The 19426-nt window shown below is 41.5% G+C and overlaps 1 long non-coding RNA gene across 1 annotated transcript; it reads left to right on the top strand.

The window, feature by feature from the left end:
• Positions 1 to 7112: 7112 nt before the first annotated feature.
• LOC109278854 (uncharacterized) lies at positions 7113 to 16453 on the top strand. Its single transcript, XR_002085862.2, has 3 exons — positions 7113 to 7183; positions 15697 to 15758; positions 16351 to 16453. It is a non-coding gene; the product is annotated as an uncharacterized LOC109278854 (long non-coding RNA).
• Positions 16454 to 19426: the final 2973 nt, after the last annotated feature.

Consider the following 19426-nt stretch of genomic DNA (forward strand, 5'->3'; position numbering starts at 1 on the left):
AAATGAGATATTTCCATGATCTACAAAATCTGTTTTTTTGTCATATCCTGAAGTGTAAAGCATAAACACAGGTCCTAGAACACAGCAGCTATTTAATCAATGCAAGTTTTAGCAATATTAGTTAATCTAGATGGATGGAAAAGAATGTAATTATACCCATAAATCTCCTTCTTATGTTCTCCCTAACTTGGTTCTCCCAAATTCAGTTTACTCTCTTGGTCTTAATTCTAAAATTCAGAATTTCTTTGAAACAACTTCACACATTTCCTCGTGTTTACTGATATCAGAGTGACAAAATACTACTGCTCTCTACCTTTTGTTAATATGTCATTTCCTTCCTTTATCTACTCCCAACCACTTCTTGACACAGACGTGCCTGGGTTTTTATGCTGAGTGAGGGAATATTTGATGTGTTCTCATCCTTTCTCTGATTTGGCAGCCCTGTATATTCTTAATAAACTTTATTTTATTTTCTTATTTCCCAGTGCCACTATGGGGTGGCAGGACAGAATGCCCTAGAGGGAAGTTTGTACTTTATCTAATGAGAATAGAGGTAGATGTGTGGTCAGAAATTTATTCTTTGATTATTAAGTCAAAAAGGGTGCTTCCCTTCCCAAAATTTAATTTTTGTGCCACCAGTGGTTTAAAAGAATCATTCACTAGTTTCCTAGAAGCCAAAAGAGAAGAGAGTCCCTACAGGTCTCCTTGAGCACAATGCAGGGACCATAGTTAACGTCTATTGGACATTTACAGGCTGGGATGATTGGGTGTAACTCGCTTTACATAATCTAATTCATTCCTCATTATGACCTTATGAAGTAGTCACTATTATTGTTCCCATATTAAAGTGAGGGAGCTGAAGGTCAAGAGGTAACTCAACATGCCCAAAGTCTCATGGCTAACAAATAGCAGAACCAGGTCTGTCTGGCACCTTTCAGAGCCTCTGCTCTTTGTATGATGTATTGACTCCCCAATGTGGACTTCACACCTACCTGGAAAGGAATCCAGTGAGCTGGTAGACCTAAGGTCTCAGTTGCAAAATGGGAAGAAAGCACTGGCAGGCTTTTAAGACAAAGACTAAACTCCTTGCCATGGACAAGCCTCATGCATGGGCCCTGCGTGGACTCTCCAGCTTCCTTTCACAAGGCCTCTCTTCCCCGCCTTTGCTAATCCCCAGCCTCCTGGACCTTCTTTTGACTCCAGTCCCTGGTATTCAAAGTCCCGAGTTTCCTCCCTTCCTAGGAATTGTGTGTGTGTTGTTCCCACTGACTGGAATGCTCTCCCTTCCCTTCCTTCTCCCACCCAGTTATCTTCTCATCCTCCCAATAAGGTCTGTAAAGTCAGACCTCTTCTTTACCTAGAACCACCTTCATTTCCTTTGAAGCACTTATCTTACTTGAGTAGTTTTTTCTTTTTTTTTTAAGTTAGGTATTTATTTATTTATTTATTTATTTATTTATTTATTTAATTTTTGGAGAGAACAAGCAGGTGCACATGAGCAGGGGAGGGGCAGAGAGAGAGAAGGAGAGAGAGAGAATCTTAAGCAGTCTCCATGCCCAGCATGGAGCCCCACAAGGCACTTAATCTCACGATGGTAAGATCATGACTTGAGCCTAAATCAAGTTGGATGCTTAATTGACTTAGCCACCCAGGAACCCTGTCTTTAGTATTTCTATTTTATTCATGTCTCACTTACCCACTAATCTACGGGCTCCATAAGAAGATGGATGATGTGTGATTCTGCTTATCATGATTTCCTCAGTACCTACAATGGTAAATAGGAAATGTCCAATAGTTACTTGTTAAAGAACTGACTGGCAGTTCTTTGGAGCCAAACAAACTTGAGTCTATCACTTTGTCACTTCCTACCTGCATTATCTTAGACAAGTTACATATCTTGGATCTTGTTGACTCCTGTATGAAGAGGGGACAATGACATTGACAAGAGTTCTGAGGAAGATTGGCATTTCATTCCTAAAGCTCCCAATATGATACCTAGCACATGGAAGGCTCTCAGTAAATGACAGAACATGCAGGGCTTAACAAACCTTTTAGTTGTAATCAGAAAGTATTATGATTTTTGTCTTCTACTTCCTGTATGTATTTATGCAATGTAGCTATCTTGTCCACTGCTATCTCCTCCACTTCTGTGGAGACAAAGATTTTCCTGTCATTATTTGTTAATGAGCTTTCTTAATTTTTTTACATTTATTTATTTTTGAGAGACAGAGTGAGAAAGAGTGGGGGAGGGGCAGAGAAAGAATGAGACACAGAATCCGAAGCATGCTCCAGGCTTTGAGTGGTCAGTGCAGAGCCCCACGCAGTGCTTGAACTCACAAACCATGAGATCATGACCTGAGCCGAAGTTGGATGCTTGACCAACTGAGCCACAGAGGCGCTCTGAGATTTTTCATTTTTTTTAATGTTTATCTCTTTTGAGAGAGAGAGAGAGTTGGGGGGGTGGAGAGCATCCCAAGCAGGGATTCAAACATGGGACTCAAACTCATGAAAATATGAGATCATGACCTGAGCCAAGATCAAGAGCCAGATACTTAATTGAGTGAGCCACCCAGGTGCCCCTATTAATGAGATTTCTTATGGTCACTCTAAATTATCCAACACTGTAATTCAGTAATTAAAATTTTATAATCTCAGGTATTAATCCAAGCTTCTGAGTACATTTAAAAATAAGACTTTTTCTCAATTCTCTCATAGGGACCAGAAGTACATGGTCATCCTGCCTTCCTAAGGTGAGGTGTGGCCTGATCTATGTCTGTCCACTCTCTCCTCTACCATCTTTCTAAGAAAGAGGAACTGGGAGACAGAGAGCTAAAGGAGGCAAGAAAGTTCTTTCATAATTTTCATGATGTAGATTGGCCTTCTGTTCTGGGCTCAGAAGATATTTAAACTAATTCCCTCTCTTGAACCCTCAGCGTAACAGGTCTCTCACCTGTGATTTCTTTGACCCATATGAGCTGCACAATCCATGTTCATCAACTGTTTTTCATTTGTATGTTTGTTTCTTCATCCTCATCTCCTACTAATACAAAGGTGGGTCTCAAGTGTTGTGGGTTGCTTTTGTTTTTTTTTTTTTTTTTTTTTTTTTTTTTTTTTTTTTTTTTTTTTTTTTTTTTTTTTAGCCTATTTGCTACCATTTGATTCTATTGGACAGGGTCAAACAAGACCTGATTCTCTCTTTTGAGCTTCTTCATTTGTTTGGAGAACAAGACTCACAGGCTCCAGGAGCTCCCTCCAAATATATCCCCCACCAAATTTCCTTCTAATTCCCAACCAGCTAACATTTTATATTCCAACTTTGGGTGAGTGGTTTCAAGACACATGTAACCAGCTTTCTTTACAAATCCTGCACATGTCCTGGCAGCTCCTTTGGAATTATTGCATCTCTTATTTTACACTGTTTCAGTAGAAACTTCCATTCAGCAGGCTGCAACATATGTAGTGGGCCCTGCATGGTGCCTGGGTGTACGTATGTATGCAGTTGGCTCTCTCTCTGCAGTGAGCATGCAGTCTGAGGACACAGAGGAAATTCATAGGTCACCATGTGGGGATGACAGATTGAAGTGGCACCAACTCAAACATAGGCACTACCTGGTCAAAGCATAAATCCTAGAGATAACATCCTAATTTTGCTTGGTAACAGTTAGCTACTGTTTCTCAACCCTGCCTACAGCATCATTCTTGACCTGCAATATCCACAAAACATCCTCACGAGAAAAGACAAATGCAAACAATGGTTCCTTGCTTTTCAACAAGTCTCTAGCCAAGGAGTTAGAACACCCATTTCTCTGCCTCCCAGGCATTCCTAAACTCCTGATTCAGCTGGGTAAAGGGAAACTTTATCCTCTTCTCTGGGAGAGCGGAGGAAAATGTCAAAGTAATGTCATTTTACTTATGGATGTGATGTTATTTTTATTAATTAGCTTCTAACATTAATGAAAATGAAATAAACATATTTAAATAAAAGTATTTGTTGGTTCTAGTCTATCCGGGGCTAATTATGAAGGCTAGGATTTCTAACAGATGTAGACAAACAACTTTAAAAATTCTGTTCTCTCTAGCCAAAGGAGCAAGATATAAGCAGAGAAAGAGAAGGGGCTTAGAATAACAATAAATGTGTATACACAAAACAATATGGCTCTAAAATACATGATGCAAAAACTGACAGCTGAAAGAAGAAATCACCTAATGCACATTTGTAGTTGGGGAATTAAACACTCCTCTCCCTGCAATGTATAGAACTACTAGAAAAAAATCAGACAGAGAGAAGATCAGAACAACATTGCACAAAAATGTCTAATTAATATTTATAGAATATTCTAAGTGACAACAGCAGAATCTACATTCTATTCAAGTGCTTACACATCATGGGATTGTTCCCAGAGAAAGAAAAACTTATTTTCACATAAAAACTTTACACAAGTGTTCAAAGTTTTATTAATAATGTAACATATCCTGAGTCATAAAATAAACCTTAACTAACTTAAAAGAATGGAAATCATGTAGAGTGTGTTTTAGAATAGAAACAAAGTAGAAGTGTATCAAAGAAAAACAACAAGGACATCTTCAAACACACGGAATTTAAGCAGCATACTTCTTTCTAAGTAATCCTTGGGTCAAATAGAAAATCTCAAAGGAGATTAAAAAAAACAAAAAACAAAAAACAAACACATCGGGGCTCTGTTCATAGAGGCCAAACCTGGAAATGACTCACTGGGCACATGGTTAAACAGACTGCAGTAATCCACACCATAGGCTACTTCTCAACCATAAAAGCAAGAAACTATTGATATGCAACTACTTGAATGAACTTCAAGGAATAATGTTAAGTGAAAAATGCTAATCTCAAAGTTATGAACTGTCTTATTTTAGATGATACACTATTTTTTGAAATATCAAAAGTATAAAGATGGAGAATAAATTAGTAGTTGTAGTATGTGTCAAAAGAAGACTGTGGCCTCCTGTCTTATTTGTGTCTGTGTGTCTCCCCCCGCCAGTCCCAACCAGGCATGGCCCAGCTGTGAGTGAATGGGAACCATTCATCAATGTTCTTCTCACTATCTGTGTTTATTCTTGTGAAAGTGTCTGACTCTAGCACAGTGGGGACACAGTGAGGGAACAAGGAAAAGAAGACATATATTTTCTTTAGAATGGGAAATCCATTTTATTGTAATGAGATATAGCCTTTTATTTTTCCTCTGAAGGACTCTAACCTTCTACGATTGGCCTAAATTAATTTCATCTTTCCTTTGGTTTCCATAGCAATGTACTTCATACTCATATTGCCAAGAACAATTCTCCTAGTGTTATATTTACCAAATAATTCGGAAATATTTCCTGTCATTTTTTTTTCTGGTTGTAGCTGGTCATATCAAAGAATACCACCACTTTGCAAGAAGAAAGTGTGCATAGAACACATTCAGTGATCAATGACTCGATGTTCATGAGGTTAATCAATGAATAAATATGCGAAATTCAAATTGTATACCCCTTATTCTTTTCCCAAGCATCAGATAATTCAAGTTAAAAATCATACAGCCATCTCCTATAAGAAGATCTTTGTGTGGGGTATGTATTTACAGAAATGCACAGGAAAGAATGCGCATGTTCTCAGGGCATTACAATCTTTTTTTTTTAAATTTTTTTTAAAATTCTTAATGTTTATTTATTTTTGAGACAGAGAGAGAGAGAGAGAGAGAGAGAGAGCATGAACAGGGGAGGCTCAGAGAAAGAGGGAGACACAGAATCTGAAACAGGCTCCAGGCTCTGAGCTGTCAGCACAGAGCCCGACACGGGGCTTGAACTCAAGGACCGCAAGATCATGACCTGAGCTGAAGTTGGACGCTTAACTGACTGAGCCACCCAGACGCTCCAGGGTCTTACAATCTTGATTGCATCCTTATATGCTCTGCAGGAGAAGCAGAAGGTCTGGGAAGCACAGAGGAGGGGCATTTAGGCCTGGGCAGGGAATGCTGAGGTACTGTGTGTGTGTGTGTGTGTGTGTGTGTATTTTGGGTTCCTAGACTCAATTCCAATGTGTTGGAGGGGGAATTTCCCCACACATTCCAGGAATTGTCAGGATACTAGCTTTGTTTCCTAAAATTCAACTCAGTTTTGACATTATTTACCCAGAGATAGCATCAGATTCCACAGATTGAGAGCTTAGTCCCACGAGACTGCCCTCCCCCCAATTCAGATGATAGACATAAACCCCCATTGTTACCTGTGTTTCTGACAGACTACAGAGCAAAAGTTCCCATCATACCTCTCCTTGGTTTAAGTATTGCTAGAAAGGCTCACAGAACTCAGAATGTTTTACTAGATCACCAGATGATCATACAAGGACATAACTCAGGAATAGCTATATGGTAGATGCATAGAGTGAGGTTTGGGGGAAGGGCACCAAGCTTCCATGGTGTTCAGGTGCTGCTCCCCTGAGCACCAACACATGTTCACCAATGCAGAAGCTCTCTGAACCCAGCCCATTTGGGGTTTTACAGAGTCTTCTTTACACAGGTACCATTGATTAAATTATTGGCTCTGGGTCACTGAACTGAACCTCAGCCCCACTCTCCTCTCCTGAGGTCAGGGGTGGGACTGACAGTTTCAACCTTTTAATCACAGGGTTGGCTCCCTGGCAATCAGCCCTGTTTGGGTTCCAAGAATCACTATTAACATAACAAAGGACACCTTAGTTGCTCTCAAACCTTAGGAAATTTCAAGGGTTTTAGGAAAACCAGAAAGAGGATGAAAATTAAATATATATTTCTTATTAAAAAACACAATATCACTGTGTGTGTGTGTGTGTGTGTGTGTGTGTAGAAAATGGCACAAATCAAAAGGCAGGAGACTGAAGCAGTGGTTTCTCCTGGTCAGGACAGGTTAACAGTCCTTAGAGCTCATAGGTAGGTGACAGTTCCTCTTCTGACCATGAGTCCAGCTCCTTCTGCTCTTCCTGTGTGCCAGGACTTGTATTTGCCTTGTACTTGCATTCTCCCTTTTAACATTGAACAAAGTGCTTCACCTCTCCAGTTTCTTCATCTGAAGAACAGAGATTAGATAATAATGGCTCCACCTCAGAGGCTCTGGTGAGGTGTGAAAGTTCATCTACAAAGAGCTCTGAAAGCAAGTTCAGCTGGAGAGAGCACCTGGCAAATGTTAACAGGTAAGGTGATGGGGGTGAGCATGAACATCCTTGGGAAACTGACAAGGGAAAGTGTACATAACATACATGAGAAACACTGACAATGGTACTGGGGAACCAGGCCTGAGAGTCTCCAAAGGGCTAAGTGTGCAGCTGTGTGTGTCTTAAATCCACTGCTTTCCAGAAAGCCAGACTGTTGATGAGAGAGCTCTGACCTCTCCTGGGTATTATCAGTAATAATTACTGTTAACTGCCGTTCACATTTGTTTAGTACTCTACAGTTTATGAAGCACTTCCACATACACTCTTGTCATGCTCATCCACTGGGAGTTGTTGGGGATTTCTGAATGGATGCCAAGGGGGTATTCAATAAAATGCCCAAGGCTGCTGTCCTCACCTCCAGACTCCAGGCTGTAAATCTGGTCACATTCACTGGCATTAAAATCACCTGATACATCCAGATAAATTAACAGGAATGGCTGGGTGGCCATTCTCTGAACTGCCCTCCACTGGCTGCAGGTGGTGGTATCCATTATGCTACCAGAAGTGCAGTGAGATACACTAGTGAGTGTGGGGGTCAGACTACCTCATGTCTGTTCTAGTCCCAATACCTCCCTAGCCTCTGGAATCAGAAAAGATAACTATTTTTATTCCCAATGCCTTTTTAAAGAACATGATACACAGAGAAAGACAGATACCATATGGTTTCACTCTTATGTGGATCTTGAGAAACTTAACAGAAACCCATGGGGGAGGGGAAGAAACAAACAAACAAAAAAAGAGGTTAGAGTGGGAGAGAACCAAAGTATAAGAGACTGTTAAAAACTGAGAACAAACTGAGGGTTGATGGGGGGTGGGAGGGAGGGGAGGGTGGGTGATGGGTATTGAGGAGGGCACCTTTTGGGATGAGCACTGGGTGTTGTATGGAAACCAATTTGACAATAAATTTCATATATTAAAAAAAAGAACATGATAAAGATTGTTGAGGAAACTGGTATACAAATACATTAATAAATAAAATAAACAATTCTAATTTTAAAATAGTGGGGAAATCTACTGAGTAAGGGCTTTATTGAATTATTCTCTGTTAAGAAACTATTCCTATTCCTGTGCCAAACTGTCAGCTTGCTTGGTAGGGTGGACGAATGCTCAGAGCCCAAGGCTTTAGGGAAAGGAATGGATAGGACATCTCATGCTTTTGCCTGAGATTCAAAGCAGCTGACACCTGTTGGGGAGAGCCTTATGGCCTGGGATCACAAATTCCAGGTGGATGGAGATGAACAAGTCCCCTTAAATAAAATTCTCAAGGTTTGAACGAGATGAAAAGGCAAGCTGATTGCCAAGCTGGCCCAGAATCAAAAAGAACCAACAGTCAGTCTGACTCTGGGGTCTAGGGGCTCATGATCATCTGTGTCCCAGGGATAGGCTGCTCCTAGAAGCAGTGGCTCCAAGTGATTTAAAGAGTCATGACACTATGAGCAATAGTACTTGAACATCAAAACTAGGTGTGATTGGATATTGTCCTTCCTGGGGCCCTTGGGATCAGGAGAGGCTACGTGATGGTGTGGCCACAAAAGGTGAAAGTCAGGTCCAGCTGTGTTGAAGGCCTCTTCACACTACCTGAGCTGGACCTCCTACTCCAGCCTGCACAGGCTCCAGCATTGTGGTGATTATGGGACACCAGGGTCAATGGAGTGCCCCACTCTCCCAGTGGCAGTGGTCTCCATTGACCAGCAGAGGTTTCCTGGTACTGTCTGTGCCTTGTAGCATGGTGAGTGCTGAGGGATTCTCCCCCATGTGTGCAGAGCACAGGTCACTGCTGGACAGTAAGTCTCCCTGAATGGAGTGGTACGACAGCCCTGGCCCTTGGAACATTTGGAAGCATGTAAGAGCCCAGGGACTTACTGGGAGGGAGAGGTTGGAAGCAGAAGGAGGATAAGACAGAAAGCTACTGAGGGTTCACAGATTTTAAGATGCTACAGGGAGTGCTTTAATTACATTCCAGAGCTGAAGATGCATGCCTTACTCATATGTGAGTTACATTATTCATATATTCATCTGTTACCAAAAAAAAAAAACTATATAAAGGACCTTTGACAGCATGTATATTGTGTTTTTTTAAGTTTATTTATTTATTTTAATAATAAGAGAGAGACAGAGACAGTATGAGTGGGGGAGGGGCAGAGAAAGAGGGAGACAGAGAATCCCAAGCAGGTTCTTCACTGTCAGCGCAGAGCCCAATGCAGGGCTCAAACCCACAAAACTGTGAGATCATGACCCGAGCTGAAACCAAGAGTCAGATGCTCAACCGACTGAGCCACCCAGGCACCCCTATATTGTGGTTTTAAAGACCAATTAGACATGGTTGGATTCTAAAGGATCATACCATATATTAGGATTAAAAATACATATACATAATTCTATTTATGTAATGTGTATATACTCATTTTACTGTAAAATGTATTCATTTATTAGTTTATAGAACAGCTGTCCATCTCCTCCCAATATCACTAGGACACACAGGATAGGAATAATCACCTTTCCCTTCTTAATACTGAAAGGAGTTCTGAAATGAAGCCAGTCAAATCCAGCCCCACACCGTCTCTATTCTCTTAGAAGAATGTTAAGTAAATTGCTTTTGTTAGCAACTGTTTAATCTCCAAGGCTGAAAAGTCTACTGTGATACCAGAACCTTGTCACATTGTTTCAGAGTGATCCTGACCTAACATTTCATGTTTGTTTACTTGTTTTTAAAAATACTTTATTTTTTAAGTAATCTTTCCATCCAACGTGGTGCTCGAACTCAAACCCCAAGATCAAGAGTCACATGCTCCACTGACTGAGCCAGCTGGACGCCCCCTAACATTTCATGTTTGTACACTCAATTTCTCATGTCTTGCTAACGTGACTTGTCCTAGCCTGGGGAGTTGGTGAAGACAGGATCTGGGTCTCACTTGGTCACTGCCGTGTCTCCAGGTTTAGAACATGCCTGGCATGGCATAGGCAGGTGGCACTGTTGAGTGAAGACAGAATAATGAACAGCAGGTGTCCTAGGAAAACATCTAGGAAAAGTTGTTTGGGCAGGAGAAGCTTCCTGGCTGCAAGAATCCCTATGCAAGAATCTGAGGACTGGATTTCCCACCCAGTAGGTATCAGGATAATAATTCCTCCAAAGAGCCATCTGCTTCATTGCTGGCAGTCAGAGCTCTTTGCTCTCAGCCTGAAGCTGTCTACTCATCCTGGGCACCCACATTGGGTCCTCCAGGACCCAGCAGAGCCCCCAGTGGACTCTCCCAGCTCCCAGCCATTCTTCCCTCAGGGCTACTTCTGTCCCACACAATCACTGCCCTTCCTGACTTGTGTGTCAGGCCAAGGGGCATCACCGCTGTCCCCTACAAGCCCCAGGACCACACTGCAGCTTCACTCCAGCCATGCTCCTCAGGCATTTATTTGTCTACAAAGTCTGTCACATAAAAAACAACATGAGTGTCACAGATACATGATGGGCAAAACCTGATATATTCTTGTCTTTTTACAAACCCTGATATTTCAGAGTTCTTTTCTTAGTATAAACCATTTTACTTGCCAAGAACACTAAATGTTAGTCATGATCTAGTAAAGACAAATGGCTAGAATTCTCCAGATCTCCACAACTCTTTTTCCCATGGCTGCCAGCGGCTGGCACAGAAGCTACAGTCCCTCAAGTGGGCTTCAGAAGAAGGGCTGAGAGCTATCTGCCTGCCTTCTCATAAAACCAGAAATGTCACAGCAATACTCCTAGGTGAGTCCACTGCACAGGGGACATATGAAACACCCATAAATGATAGAAGTTCATTCTCATTGACTATGGGAGATGGACACCCCATAAGTGTCTCCAAGAGCAGTGCTATAGCATCCCTGCCAGATTCCTGAGGATGAGAGGACACAAATCTACACATAACAACCTAGATACAAGCACATTTTAGACAATACACACTTGGATGGCCTCTTAAAATAGTGGGTCAGACTTCAGAATTTTCCCCCAAAAAAAGCCAGGCCCATGAGCCTGTTTCCTGCCTTCTCCTTCTATGCCTCCATCTTGATATTGACCCTATGAATTTTGTCTTTTCTGTTGTAAAGAAATGGAGAAACAAAGTAACAGAGAAACCACAGACTCTTCTTTCCCAGTCCCAACTCCCTATATCTTGTCTCATTTTGATTTCTTTCCAGGTTGACCTTGCTCCTTGCCACACTCTAGGGAGAGCACTTCACAAGAGAGGACCTCCCTTGACTCATTAGTGCCTGTGATGTGAAGGATCCTGCACTTCCAGGGCCAAGTTGAAGGGTCAACCTTTGTAGACACCCTGATGACTAGGAAGAGTGGAAGGGTCTTAATACTAGATTGTGTTTCTATCAGTTTGATTTTCCAACCTACAATATTTAAATAATGATCCCTACCCTGGAACATCCTAGGAAACATAACTTCACCTCTCTATAAAAGCATTTTTTGTATAGCAAGATTAGCAAGTATATCATTCTCCAAATAAAACAGCAATCCACCTACCAATCTAAGTAGTGCATGATAAAACAGTTTTCCAGAGGCTCCTATTAAATATTCAAACAAACACTATAAATGCTTCAGGGCCACTTTATGGGTTTCTTGGATGGCAATTGTAAAATCATTAAAGATCTCCAACACAAATCAAGCTACGTAACTTAGATGATTTATTTCAGGGACTCATCAATGCTGTGAAATAATGCAGTGTGTGTGTGTGTGTGTGTGTGTGTGTGTGTGTGTGTGTCTCCAAATGCCACAAGCCTTACACAGACATTTGCATCACTGACTCACCAGTAGCAATCCCCATGACAGCACCACCCAGCAAGCAGAGGGGCCGAGTTTCAGAAGCAAGCTTATCAAGGCACACTGTCCCACATCAGTCTACATGCTGGTGGAGATAAAGCCATAACAAAATAGGACCAGACCAAGGTACAGAAGCAGAAAAGCTTCTGTGATGTATATCTCTCTCCCCTCAAAGGTGCCTTCAGCCCAGATAAAACTTCCCCTGAGCCCAGGACATGCTGTCCTTTCCTGGCATTTTTTTTTTCTCAATCTTGCAGCTGGGATATCTTTGCCCACAGACTTATCTTCACGTGGGTCTCAAGGTTACTCTCTCTTCTCTTCCTCCTAGGACATTCTCTCCATTTTGCCCCACACATTCCCACAGGTAGTTCTCATGCATTCTCCCTCCAAAGCAGCTGGCACAGAAGCTACAGTCCTTCAAGTGGGCTTCAGAAGAAGGGCTGAGAGCTATCTTCCTGACTTCTCATAAAACCAGAAATGTCACAACAATACTCCTAGGTGAGTCCACTGCACAGGGGACATATGAAACACCCATAAATGATAGAAGTTCATTCTCATTGACTATGGGAGATGGCCACCCCATAAGTGTCTCCAAGAGCAGTTCTATAGCAGAGCACTCTGTAGGCACAGAGGGAATCACACAGGAATGCCCATGAGCTCCTGGATGAGAAGGAAGAATGTCACCACCACTACACTGCCATAACAGGATTCTGGAGCTTGAGTTTTCCACAGTTTAATCTCCCCTCCCCTCAGGGAAGAGAGTGAAGGGTATAGGAGCTGAGTTAAAGCACACACAGACCAGGGAGAACTGTTTAGTTTATTGTCCTTTATAGTGTCTAGTTCAAACAGCTATTTCTGTTTCTGTATGTTCATACTTGGGACTCTCAAGTGTAGTAAGAAGATATTTATGTAGCCATATCCCAAGATAAATCCTAAAAGGATGACATAGATAAGCCAATAAGAATCTATTTTCACGACTGAGGGATTGCTAGGAGAAGGAAGAAAAGGTCAAGGCACAGGGAGGCTGCTCTAGTGCCACAGGGAGAGACAGGTCATGGGACTGAAATACAGTAACGTAGATATCACCTGCCCATGTTCCCTGTGGAACTGTATTTGGGTCTTATGTAATGCAGGGTGTCTGGACTAAAATTCAGAAGACATTAGTCCCCAGGCAGTGAGACTCAGATCCTGCTGATGGAGGGAGAAACCTTTACCCCAGCACACTGAGAGCAGCTCTGGGCAGGAGGCTGTGGTGCTTCGGGGGTGAATGACACACTAGCACACATGAAGACTCCTCCAGGAGACTCCTGGGGCTTCACGAAGCATGAGTGAAGGGAAAAGTGAAGAAGATTGAGACTGGCCAAGGCAGGGAAATAGTTCTTGTGGGCAGTCTTCTTTGTGATGGTTGACAAATAACTGATCCTGTCCATGAGAGGATTTTGGAGAATAGAACATAAGCTTTGGGTTACATGAATGGGGGGCCTGGCACCCCATGCCATTTATTTAACTCTTCCCAGCTTCAGTTTCTTCATCTTTGGAAACAGAGATAACTTCTGCCACTCAAACAATTATAAGGAATGCAGTGTTCATGCACGTGCAGCATTTAATCTCTCCCTTGGCACTCATCACATATTCAGTGAATGTTGATAAAAAAATATGAATGCATCGTGACCACATACTGGCAAAACCCATATTCTTTGAAGGACCTTATTTGTTTTACTAGGATTGATCTTGTTCATTTTGCACTGATATTACTATAATAAGACTCATGGGTCTGACTTGGTCTCTGGGTATCAGGAAACAAAATGACCTTACAATCACTGTGAAGGGCCCCTTGATAATGGTTAGGTTGGAGTGGTAGGACTCTGGACTTTGCCTGAGAGACTGTCTGAACATTGAAGCAGATCCAGAGAGGTTTTAGAGAATGACCTAGTCTCTCCCTGGAAGATCTTTCCAATGCACCTCCATGCACACATGGAGGGCAGATACTTCCCAGAGAGGTCAACAAAATTGGGTACCTCTTGTTAATTAAGATAATTTATGAAGGTTTTCTCAACCATGATTTGTCTGCCTGTCAGACTATGTCAAAATTCCAGCTTAGATAGCAAGCTATGCTGGATTCATTCTTGCATCTGGTAGATCTCACTGGTGCTAACTCTGTACTGGGGGTTGTAATGGTAACTGGAGATACTGTGTCAAGTAAACACCATCTCTGTCCTTTCTTCAAATGGTGGGGACAGACAATTATGCCACAGTGAGATGGAGGCCATGGTGGAGAGAATCACTGTGTGCCATGTCCAAACTAGAGTCACAGTAGACTTCAAGAAGTGGGGTGACACCTGAAGTCAGAATGACAAGTAGGAATTAGCCAGATGGAAAGGGGTAGAGTGGAAGTTCTTAATTTGATAATTGCTTATTTGGTACCTCTTCTGCTGTCCTATGCTCTGATTATAGAATGATGAATTAAATAGTTTTGTCTAAGGAGGCAATAAACATGGAGTAGCAATTGCAGGGTGGTGGAAGTTGCCAAGAGGTGACCTTAATCTCTCCAACTTGGTGCAGGGTGGCTGTGGAAAGCCTTAAGCTGGGACTTGAATGCTTGGCAAGAGTTAGGTGGTAGTGGATGGAAGAACATTTCAGACAGAGGGGAAAGGGTATATTAAGGATCAGGAATTAGAAAAATGTTGCCACTTCCAAGGAAGGTAAAGAATGTCAATCTGTAGCGGCACCTGTAACTGCCTCAGTCAGTTAAGCGTCTGACTTCAGTTCAGGTCATGATCTCACAGTCCGTGAGTTTGAGTCCTACATCAGGTTCTGTGCTGACAGCTCAGAGCCTGGAGCCTGCCTCAGATTCTGTGTCTCCCTCTCTCTCTCTGCCCCTCCCCCACTCACGCAGTGTTTCTATCAAAAACTGAATACACGTTAAAAAAATTAAAAAAAAAAAGGAATGCCAATCTATATACAACATGGGGAGAGGAGGGAAGGGTGAAAGTGGAGAGGTGAGAAGGACCTGGTCATGAAGCCATGGAACTCAGGTTATACTGCATGAGCAGCTGGAAGCATTTTAAAGATGACCATGACATTTAGATGTTTTATTTAGGCAAACCATGCTTTTGACTCCAGTATGGAGAACGAATTGAAGGTGAGGCTGGAAGTGACTCTACTGCCTAGAACAGGTCTAGTGGACCAGGGGAGCTGAAAATCCAATTAAGAGTCCACTTTAGTAATCCAGAGGATGGTGATTTGAACATCAGTGGAGGAGGCAGTCCTAAATTATGGGTGGGTTATGGAGAAAGTTTGGCAGATGCCAGCTGAAAGCAACATATCAAAACTTCTTTCTGATGTAAATGGATAACCTTTCTTGGTTTAACAGATTGCTTAATCCCAAGCTCTTGCAGAAAGAAGAGTGGCTGGTTTATCAGACTTCTGGACAAAGCAGGTAACAGTGGCACCACCTGCCCACTGAACTTTCCTGTTAGTCCTGCTCCCATTGTAAGACTTTTGTGAGGCCTGAGATTTGCTCTTCAGCGTGGTTGCAATCATTAGTGGACGATCTTAGACATGATTGTACTAAGCACCAGCTTTTAGTGGTGAGTGCCACAGGAGAACCCAGAAGAGGTTAAATTATCTTCTGATACCATGTTAGCTGTCAAAACTCCCAGCCAATCAGGCTTCTGTATGCTTCTCCTTCCAGCTCCTGATGATTAGAAGACTAGCACCCTCGGATACTATATTCCAGAGATTGCTGCAGCAGAAGTAAGGCTCATCAGTCTCTGTCTCATTTCTTTCTAAACCTTTGTCAAAGAAACAGGACTGCATTTTTATCTTACTAAAGATGATCAAATTTAATTAGTGTTGAAAACTTTTTTTGCTTAAGATTTGTTCAACTTAGGCTTCTTTCTAATTAACATGGCATTTTAAACAAAACATATTCCTTACTGTGATCGAGACTGTTGTGCAACCAAATGTTAATTTCCCAGCCTCTGTTGTAATTGATTGTGACCACAGGACTGTTGTGGGCAGTGGGTTGTAGATTTACATGATGTAAACCACTTCCAAGTCTGGACCTTAACCATATCCCATATGATATGCTAGGCCTCTCTTCTTTTTCTGTGATTCCCAGGAACCCAGGAACCCTGGGTTCCCTGTTTCAGGTGGCAGAGGTACAAAATATAAGACTACCACCCAACTCCATTGGATTTTGCTTGAGTGAGACACAAATCATCCATCATTGGATCTGTTAAATCAATTGAATTTTGGCTTTTATTTATTAACGTAGCATAGCATAGCATATATAGACTAAGGCACCTTGTAACTCTAAACAGTATGACTCCTATTGGTTTTCCAGGTCAAAATATTCATCAGCACATTTGAAGAAGCCCATATTCAGGCTGCTCCCTTTGCCTCTTCTCAAAAGAACATGAGTATGAAGAAAACTGTTCAAAAGCCTATAGTACATTAAGAAGTATAATAATAATAGTTGCATTTATTTGGATGTGGGGATAGGCAGGAGCAGAGATGATGGGAAACTGCTAGATAGTAGGGTCTTTTGGAGAGAGAGAGAGAGAGAGAGAGAGAGAGAGAGAGAGATCTGGAGGAGGAGTGCATCATATTCTGATGTGTTTTGTTCTGTGGGCAGTGAGAAGAGATGATCAATGCTATGTTGAGTCTGCTGATTATTTTTTAAAATCTGGATATAAGTACTTTTACAAATATTTAGATTAATAGCATTCTGTTACATCAAATGAAGAATACAGAAATCTGAATATATCCTGTAATAAAAACAAACCCACTGTAACTAACTTTGGGAATTGGGTATTCGACCTAAAAAAGGCAAAGTTTTTGGTTTGATATTTCTACCTTGTATCTAATGAGTGGTTTGTCTGTATGTAAATATACATACACATCAGCAGGTCATGGTCCCTGGTCACATCCTTTGTGATGCAACAGTGCAAGCAAAATGGGTCACTGTAAGTTTTTAACAGAATATGTCAATCTACTCCAGAAAAGTTGTTTTTACAAATGTTAAACAGAGAAATAAAATGAGTCCACAAACTAACCAATGTTTTATTTAACATTGACTACACAATATTCCAGTACTATCCCATGTTTACAATCCATATTTAAAGTACCTGTGGATATCCAGGTTGAGAATCCAGTGAACAGTTGGATATACATGACTGAACTGTACAAGAAAAATCTGTACTGAAATTGTAGATTTTTGAGTTATCACTATATAAATTGAAGCCATCATTACTCTTCAAATGAGCTCTCCCAGAGAAAAGGTGATAATAAGAAAAACAAAATCCTAAGGCCCCACAGGAATACTCACATTAAGCAACAAGGTTCTATGCAGAGGCTGTGAAGCAGGTAGAATGTGTGTGTAGAGAAATGAGCTGGTGTAGTATCAAGAAGGGCATGGAGTGGTGCTGGTTGATGCTGAAAACCTCCTAGCATAGAGCCCAGAGAAGTCCATCTGACCTGGAAGGGAAGAAGTCAGTGTGACCCTGATGATAAGCAGCCTGAGCTGGATGGTCTGTGTTCAGAAGTGATTGGAAGGAAGTTAAGGGCACACAGTGAGTGTGGACAATCCCAAGAGTTTGGGAAATTACCAAAAGGATGTGTGACTGAGGTAGATTTTTTCTTTTAACATAAGCTGAGTTAGGTTAACATGCTGATGGGAAAAAGTCAGAAGGAGAGGAAAGGAAGGATAAACAATCTGTCCCTAAAGGTAGACAGAAAGAATGGGGTGCAGTGGAGGCCTCTTCTCCTAAGATGGGGCAGGTTGAGACTCTCATCTGCACACATCTGTGTTGGGTGTTGGAAGTTTGGAAAACTCCCTGTGAGTGGAGTCTGTCTCTATAGTGAAGAATATCTGCTGGGAGAGGAGATGAGATGAAGAGGGGGCTATAGAAATTTGAAGTCTCTGTAGAAAATTGGGGAAGAGGGCTTTTTTATGGAAATATAGGAGGTCTGTTCTCACAATTTTAGGTTGGGCACCATGTATGGAGTTTTTTGTTTTTCTCAAATGATGCTTAGTAACATATTTGTAAAAGTGACAACAGCAGACACTGAAGTGATCTAGGGTTGGAGTTTTGTGGAATGAGTGTGATTGATGCAGAGAAAGATAAGAGAGTGAAGTTTCAGTAAAAAATGTTTATGATGTTTATGTATTTATTTTATTTATGTATTGTTTACAGTGATGATCTCTGAATCCAGGAAAGATAGAGAATGGAATAAATATATGATTTTGCAGATAGATAGAAGTGAGACAGGGTAAGTGGTCTTAGTCTGTCACCAGAAATGGGGCTCATAGAAGGTAGTTCCTGGCACTTTGAGAGTGGGTGGGCATAGCAGACCAAGACGAAACTGGGATGGATGTTCCAGTTCTAAGGTAACACTGTCTCCTTCTCATAAGGTCTCACTTTTACATTAGCTACTGGGTCCTTTGTTTCTTTTATGATAAGAATTAAACAGAATAATTTGTTTTTTCCCTTTCTTTACCATTTAAGAGACAAATTTGATGTTCTAAATAAAAAAAAAAAACAAAATCCTTCACAATCTCTCTGCTTTAATGGATATTAGACTCTAACCCGTCGTCTGTCCATGCATTCATCTATCCATTCTTAAAACATCCTTAACATGACTCATTATCCTCCCTGCTCTAGCCCCCTAAGAGACTAGACATAGAGACCATGGGTTATGTGCTCTGCTCTTGAAGTTGTTCCTGACCATGACACCTGGTCCCTGCTCTCAGGCCACACTAGTGTAGTGTCACACTTATTGTCAAATGTCTGGTCAGCCTCCAGCACCTCCCACAGTCACATGGCTTCACCTCATCTGTCTCTTTGCATATGCATGTTTGTTTTTCATCATTTTATTACCAAGTCTGACTTTATAATGCCAGATGACTCCAAACAATCATTAGCAGATATTCTATATCAAATAATAGATAACATACTTTGTGATCAGTTGCTTTCTCTGTAATAAGAATAACATCTCAATTAAAACAATGGAGCCTAGGGGTGCCTGGGTGGCTCAGTCAGTTAAGCGTCTGACTTCAGCTTAGGTCATGATCTCATGGTTCATGGGTTCAAGTACTGCATCATGCTCTGTGCTGACTGCTTGCTCAGAGCCTGGAGGCTGCTTCAGATTCTGTGTCTCCTTCTCTCTCTGCCCCTCCCCTGATCGTGCTCTGTCTCACTCTATCTCTCAAAAATAAATAAATGTAAAAAAATAAAAAAAAAAACAATGGAGGCTGAAATTAAGTTTCTGCAAGAGTGCAAAAACATGCCTATTTTGTTGTATTTTGTATTCTAAACCTGCATTGTGTTGATTACATGGTAGGGAGCCCCTCAATAAATATTTATAGGATAAATAGCTCATGGTTTACAGCTATGGCTTATTCAAAGGAGTTTAACAGT

Source organism: Panthera pardus, unplaced genomic scaffold (assembly GCF_024362965.1).
Source record: "Panthera pardus isolate Hobbes unplaced genomic scaffold, ASM2436296v1 HiC_scaffold_10, whole genome shotgun sequence".
Lineage (NCBI taxonomy): Eukaryota > Metazoa > Chordata > Mammalia > Carnivora > Felidae > Panthera > Panthera pardus.